The sequence below is a fragment of the Echinops telfairi genome, unplaced genomic scaffold (genome assembly GCF_000313985.2).
Source record: "Echinops telfairi isolate 266 unplaced genomic scaffold, ASM31398v2 ScPeMD7_23;HRSCAF=83, whole genome shotgun sequence".
Classification (NCBI taxonomy): domain Eukaryota; kingdom Metazoa; phylum Chordata; class Mammalia; order Afrosoricida; family Tenrecidae; genus Echinops; species Echinops telfairi.
Window position 1 is genome coordinate 10623227 of NW_022103920.1, and position 7428 is coordinate 10630654.

General features: G+C 49.9%; 1 protein-coding gene across 1 annotated transcript in view; it reads right to left on the bottom strand.

Moving 5' to 3' along the window:
- Positions 1–2722, bottom strand: part of TMEM140 (transmembrane protein 140) — a 30524-nt gene extending 27802 nt beyond the window's left edge. The window contains exon 1 of the mRNA XM_004707896.2: positions 2399–2722. The gene's annotated coding sequence lies outside the window, so the exon portion shown is untranslated. The remainder of the gene's footprint in view (positions 1–2398) is intronic.
- Between the last annotated feature and the right edge of the window lie 4706 nt (positions 2723–7428).

Sequence of the window (7428 nt, forward strand, 5' to 3'; positions counted from 1 at the left end):
TGAGTGGTGATACTGGGAGGGTAAAGGGAGAGTGGGTTGGAAAGAGGGAACTGATTACAAGAAACTATATGTGACCTCCTCCCTGAAGGATGGAACAGAAAAGTGGGTGAAGGGAGACGTCGGACAGGGCAAGATATGACAAAATAATAATTTATAAATTATCAGGGGCTTATGAGGGAGGGGGAAGTGGGGAGGGGGGGAATAAATGAGGAGCTGATACCAAGGGCTCAAGTAGAAATAAAATGTTTTGAGAATGATGATGGCAACAAATGAACAAATGTGCCTGACACAATGGATGTAACTATGGATTGTGATAAGAGTTGTATGAGCCCCCCCCAAATTTTTTTTTTTTAAAAAATGCTTCTGAAGGGGATCATTCCCAAGTTTAGGCTTCTTTTGTCTATTGAGAATAACAATAGGTGTGTGTTTGTTGCAAAAGTTACCCGGGACAGTGGCTGAGTGCTAGGACTCAACAGTGGAATTTTCCTCCCCTTGAAAGCTGTAATCTACTGGAAAGCTGTAATCTACTGGAAAGCCAGAGCAGATGAGTCACGCTCTGACCAAGACTCTGGCCAAGTTGTGTCTGGAAACTAATGTAACCTAGGACCAGGTACTTCCTCTTGCCTGGTTCAGAACCAGCATTGCTCCCAAAGCAGGCTCAACTGGAGCCCCTGTGAATTAGTATTCAGGAAACCTTCCCTCAACTGGGTGGGTGGAGTTGGGGAGAAACAATTGGGACCCTGGTACTTTAATTAAAAGGAGAACATACGGATCCCTTGTGGTCCCTTATTAACGATTGGGCTTCCGATATGATGTTCTCATTTCCTACAGAGACCAGACGCCTCTGTTTGGCTCTGAGATAGGACAAGGCCCTGGAGAGTCCAGCAAAGTCATAACACCTCCATAAGGAGGGCTCACCATGAAGGAGAAGAGGAGGACCCAGCACCCATTGCTGCAACTCCTGTACTCTGATATGGGACCGAAAGTATTTGTTTAGCAAAGACCCACCATGAGTGTGGAAAAATACCTGGTCTTCTCTCTTTTATTTTGCAGGCCATGGCTCCCTAAGGTTGTTCAAACTGCACTCTTCTTTGTGAGCAGATGGAAAGCTCACTGAAGGTTGAAGACATCCTCACCCTGCCCTGAGAGGTTTCTAACATGGCACCGGTGGCACCAGTCATTTGAGCCGTTTGGAGGGCTCCAGGGCTCCAAGGTTGATGTCTGTTTCAGCAATTGTCCCCCTGCCTAGTCCACTCTGTGGAGTCTCAAACACCCCATTCTCACTGCCCCAACCCAGCAGGAAGTAGCCTGATGATTACAACACCCCGTTTCCCAAGATTGGGAATTTTGAAGAGTAAAAAGAGGGAACTAATGCCCCACGGGATCCCCAGGCCTGCTGGGACTTCATGCCCTTTGCTCTCCTCTGGTCAGTCTTGAGATTCTGTTAGAATTTGTGCTCGATTGGCAAACCTTGGCTGTTTCTCTTTAGAAGTTAGAAATGACCCCATCTCCATTCGAAGGACAAAACTAGGTCATGTTCCCTGCAGCTGGAATGTGGACAAGCCCCTCCAGGCAAGGAGAATAAGCGGGGAACCAGCCTGGCCTGTCTCAAACCTGCTTGCTCCAGAAGATTCCCAGTCCCACAAACCTTGCCTAGAAAACACCCCACTGTTTTCACAGACAAAATCCACTCTTGTCTCCTTGGTGGGGGTCTCAAACCAAACAATCTTGCTGCCACCGAGCCCATTCTGATTCATAACAACCCGAGAGGAGGAAGTCGAACTGTGCCTGTGAGTTTCTGAGGCTGCCAGTCTTTACGGGAAAAGACAGCCTCATCTTTCTCCCACAACGTTGCTGGAGGATTTGAACCCCTGCACTGCTAGTTAGCAGCTCAGAACGATTTTTGCTCTCTCTTCTGCCCTGTCTCGTGAGTTGGCTTACTATCAAGAGACTGCCCGAATCACCCAAGTCTCCCGAACAGGTTTAAGGCAGCACAAAACAGCAAAACACACACATCTTTGAAACCCTGCACCCATGAATTTCCACGGAGACAGCAGCTGCAGCTTTTGTATCTAAACTCTCCTAGATCCTGGGACGTTCTTCCTGCATGGACCACACAGACCTTTCTAACACACCGAGCATTTCAACCCAGTCCCTTCCTGAGTTCTGCCCAGAGGTGCACTGGGTGATGATGCTGGCACCGGTGGGGGGAGAGGAAGAGAGAGCCGAGGCGGTGGGCAGTAATCATTTCCTGAAAGTGGGGGTGGAGGAGACCACAGAAATTGCAAAGGCCGGTTCTCCACTGCCATTGCCGAACTATGGACCTTGGAGAAGCAAGCGCCTCTCTCTCGACCGCGGGCTTCGGGTCCACCGTGCTGCTGGCAGGGCAGGTACTTACCGAAGGAAGCCAGTGAGCACCCCTGATGAACAGAGAGGAGCAGCGGCTGCCGCCCCCGTCAGTCTTCGTCCACCCTGACTTTTCAATGTCAGGCCCCAGGCCAGGGGACAGGCAGCGGGAACCCCCACCAGAGAGGCCAGTGTGCCTAAGTAAACAGCTCTGAACTTTGTACATTTCTGCTGATGTCACCGTCAGCTGATTTCACTTTCATTTCAGGCGGCTGGCCGGCACTTCCAGAAAGGAATGTAAACAACTTCTGTCTGTTCCTGAACACCCCCCCCCCACCACTTCACCCTGGCTAGAGCCTCCAGGCCAAGCTTTAAAGAACCAGGTAAGCGTTTTGGTTCTACCACCCGTGATTGGGGACAGGGGACATTAGAATGTGCAAAGGTGCAGCTAAGCAGAGCCAGAGAAATCCTTCTGAAGGGTTTCTCAAGGTCATCTGGTCCACCCTTCCTCTGGTCACCTCCCACTCATTCCCTGGGGGGTGGGCGCCATGCTCTGGATGAGAACCTGCCCTCTGTTGTTCTCACTGGCGGTCAGGGCCCGGCTGGGGCAGTGGTGGCCATATCTCTTATATTTCAAAATAAGAGCCGAAGGCAGCTTTTATTTTGCAGGCCAGGTTTGGAAAAGGATGTGGATGGCGGTAGATCTTTGCTGATGTGAATGAACTTTGGGTAAAGTCTGAGAGAATACCAGGAGAGTGTTTGCCGACGTCTTGTTGACTCTGGGGATCGCCACACACCTTGTGCAGAATGGAAATTCTAGAACGCCTCATTGTGCTCGTACAGTACAGCGTGTTCCCACAAAACCAGGGGACGTGCGGTTTAAAATCAGGAATGGTGTCATGTGTCAGGGGTGTAGCCCTTCACCATTCTTATTCATTCTGCAGCCAAGAAGCCAGCCGGAGAGAGAATGCGGCATCAGGATCGGAGGAAGGGTTATTACCGATTATCCTTGCTGTTATCACGAAGGACTTGAAGCGCTTATTGATAAGCATCAGAGACTATAGCTTTCAGCACGGATCACAGTCTAACAAAGAAAACCAAATCCTTCACCCACCCACCCCCACTGGACCGACAGACGACGTCATGACTAGTGGAGGAAAGATGGGTCTCGTCAAGGGTTTCATTTTGGCTTACACCCACAATCCCTGCCAGGAAATCAAGCCATGGGCATTACATCGGGCAGATCTGTCACACCAGGACCTCTTTGAAGCGTTAGACAAGCAGACACGTCGCTTTGAGGACTGAGGCCCGCCCGCCCAAAGCCACAGTATTCTCCATGATCTCAGACCCTTACCAAAGCTGGCCGATGAACCTGGAGGATGGGAGAAAAGCCAGGGTGTTCGAACTACGGGGTTGGCTAAGAACGTGGAGTATAGGATGTTCTTTGGAACTGAGATAGTGAGACTCCATCTCCTCTCCTGTGGACATGTCATCGCGAGGGGCCGCCAGGCTCGTGGGTAAAGAGGAAGGCTGTCAGCGCGATGGAGTGACCGTGGCTGCAGAGGTGGGGCTCAAACCCAGCAATAGCTTTGCAGGTGGTTCAGGGTCCGTACTGAGTTGGAATTGACTTGACAGCACTTAACAATAACAACAACAAAACAGTTTTGCAATAGCAGGGGCGCTTAGCCAGGAGTTAAAGTTGCTTCTTTGGCTCACCGCGCATTTCGTTGCCAGCTGGTGAAGGCAGTGGGAAATTACCTCATCCTGTGGTCATCTCCCTCAGGGGTCCATTGCCACCTCCACTGCCCCAAAGTAAAAGAGATCAGACCTTTCTGATCTAAAGGTCTGAAACTCAGTCCGAATTTCTGCTTGAAACTCAGCCTGGACCTAGGAGTCCCCGCTCTAGAAGCCCACCGCAGGATCCAGGCATCTGAATTCTGGTGAGGGAGAAGGACCTCGCGAGTCCCATGGTCGGCCCAAAGAATCAGCCAATCTGTCTCGGAAGAAGTCTAGCCAGGATGCTCCTTAGAAGGGAGGGGGGGGGGGGGGGAGCTTCATCACACATACTCTGGACACGTGACCAGGAGAGCTCAGTCCCTAGAGAACATCGTCATCTTGGTAGCGGGGCAGCGGAAAACAGAGGGAGGTTCGTCGCGAGACGGGTTGACACAGTGGCTGCACCAGTGGGCTCAGAGCTAAGAATGGGGAGGACTGTGCAGGACAGGGCCGAGGTCGCTCGGAGTCAGGACAGACCTGATGGCACTGAGCAACAACAGATCTAGGGGGAGGAGGTGTGATGGAAAGGAGTGGCGGTGGTCTGGGGCTCAGGAGGCTCCGCTGATACCAAAGCAGCATGTAACTTCTCTGCACATCAGTTTCTCATGGGGAAACTGGAACTGGAATTGGCGTCTGTCTCTGAGGCAGTGGTAAACCAACTTTTGGTACTAAGAAAACTCAAAACAAAACAAAAAAAAGATTGCCAAGAAGTTGATTCCGGCTTGAGGTGACCTCTTGGACAGGGTAGAACTCCCCCTGTGTGTTTCTGAGACTGGAACTCTTGATGGGAGTGGAAACCTTATCACGCTTCCATGGAGTGGCTGGTGGTCTCAAACTGCTGACCTTTTGGATTGCAGTCCAACAAGTTACCACTCTGCCCCCAGGCCTCCTACTAAGAAGAATAGTGGCTCTAAAACCCGGATGCTGGGGAGCAAAGTGAAGCAATACAGAAAGGAATGCGTGTTTTAACACATTTGCCCAGCGTTGTAAGGACGTAGTTCAAAGACTCAGAGACAGTGAAACTTGTGCAAGCCTCGATGACAGGGACTTGTGTTTCTGGGTCTCACACATTTCCGGGGTGTAGTCTACCCCCTTTTTTATCACTTGTTTTGGAGGGACTTTCCCTTCTCTGACAAAAGCCCTCTCAACTCTCCCTTCCTCTGCTTCCAGAGGCAAATCCCAACATTTGTTTTATCGTAAGGTGACCAGACGTCCCGCTTTTGGCGGGACAGTCCCGATTTTTGGTGTTTTTAAAAAGTCCCTGTTTTTTGAAAGAATGCACGACAAGCTAGGGAACGGTCTATTTGGTCCCTATAGACCAAAATTTTAATCGAGAACCCCACCCACCCCCGGTCAACGGTGTCCCAGTCAACGGTGTCCTGCTTTAAATCTGGTCACCTTATTTCAGCAGCGTCCTTAGGCAGTTACCGTGGTTCATGGGCACTCCTGGAGCTTTCAGTGCTAGGCCGAATCCATCGACCTCCAAGGGTGTAAGCCAAAGCTCTCTTCTTTCTTCCTGGTCCCATGCTCCTCAAGTCCCTCCCCCCTCCCCTTCCTTTCAACGCTATAATTTCATTTCAACCAACATGCAATGCTTACAATGTTGTAACTATGGAAATATTACCCACAGCAGCGGAGCTATGTGGAAAATTTGAGCTCCTTTGCTTTCTTGCCACAATGCTTTGTTTACCTGAAGATGAGAAATGTCTTTCACTGTTTTTCCTTAACACCTTTACCTTACATATATGCTTGACCTTCTGTTAGAGACCTTCTGGATTATGTATCTTCCTCTAAAGAATGCTTAGTTTTGCCCTGGAGGAGCTTGCTGATGGAATACCTTTGCCATTGTGGTTGACTTTTAATCCTTCTTAGGGTGCTCTAGTTCACTTTTGGCTTTGGTCTTAGCCAGTAGCCCTTGGTACCAAGCCTGGTCTTCCTGGGGGTGGGGGTGGGGGTGTCTCCATGGAATGTCTGGGATTTTTACCAAACTCTCAAGTCTCTGGGTGGATTGGAGCTTTGTTGTCTACTCAGGACTCTTTCCTGGTACGCCCCTATTTTTACACGAGAAGATCAGCACGTGACAAATGGCCTTCAGGAGTTCCCTACAGGTTTGGAGGGGGCTCTCTTTGGGCACCTTCCTTCTCAGGATCCTGCCCTCCAAATGTCAGCGTAGGAGACTCATTTTCTGTGTCCCTTTCCTTTGCCCAATACGATTGCTCTGGACCAGGCCTCAAAAAATGCCCTAGGGGGGACGTTAGGATAAAAGTGGGGTTCACCCTGCATGCATCCTTTTGCCCAAGTGTTCAGCCTTGTGCGGTCCACCGTCTGTTTAAAAGCAATCGTCTTATGTGTTGTGTCCCTTTGTAGAGGTACTTGAGAGGGAGGGGAAGGCATCTGGTGGTGGTGTCAGTTGAATGTTGGACGGCTAACAAGGTTGGTAGTTCAAACTCGCCAGCTGATCTGAGGGAGAAAGATGAGGCTATCTGTTTCTATAAAGGCTTGCAGCCTTGGGATCCCTACATGCGGTGGCTATGCATTCAAATCAACTAGATGACAGTGAGATTGTTTTGTTGTTGTTGAGAAGAGGGAGGGTTGGCCCATGAGCTGGCACTTCTTAAAGGGATGGAAGTGGAGATCCTCATGCGTTTTCAAACATAATTTTTTCCCCTGACAATAAAAGTCACTGTCTCTGAAGCAAACACACGTAAAGGAAATCAAAGCCACCCACAGTCTGATTTACCAGAGGTCATTGTGAAGCCCCAAAAGCTCTAACTTTGCTTTCAACCAACTCTTGGAACACATTCCAGGAATGCAAACCAGGACCGGCTTGGGTGGTCCAGGAGACAGGATTTCATTGGGCCGAGCCCATCAGAACAGATGTTAGAAACTCAGAGGAAACAAGAGTCCGGCTAGGTGGATGGGGACACCTGGCTCGGCTGGGTTTGAGGATTCTGAGAGGAATATAAACAAACACTCCAAGGCTTTCTGGAATCCCTCAAATGACAGGTTTCCTAATAAAGACGTTGGATTCTGCAAGGGGTGGTCCACTGAGCCGTCTACTCCTGAAGCACTCTGGCCACTGGTTCCAGGACATGTTTCACAATAGGATTGGGACCGAATGAGGACGTTAAATGATGACTCTGGCATCGGCATCTTCGTCATTCTTCTAAGCTTCGGCTGTTATCTCTCAGAGAAAGACCAGAATGGGAACCCATGAGGGCGAGTTGTATTATGGGACACTTGAAGGAAAGACAAATTGCTGGCTATGGGAATTCTAGGATCCGGGGAAGAAACCTGAATGGCGGG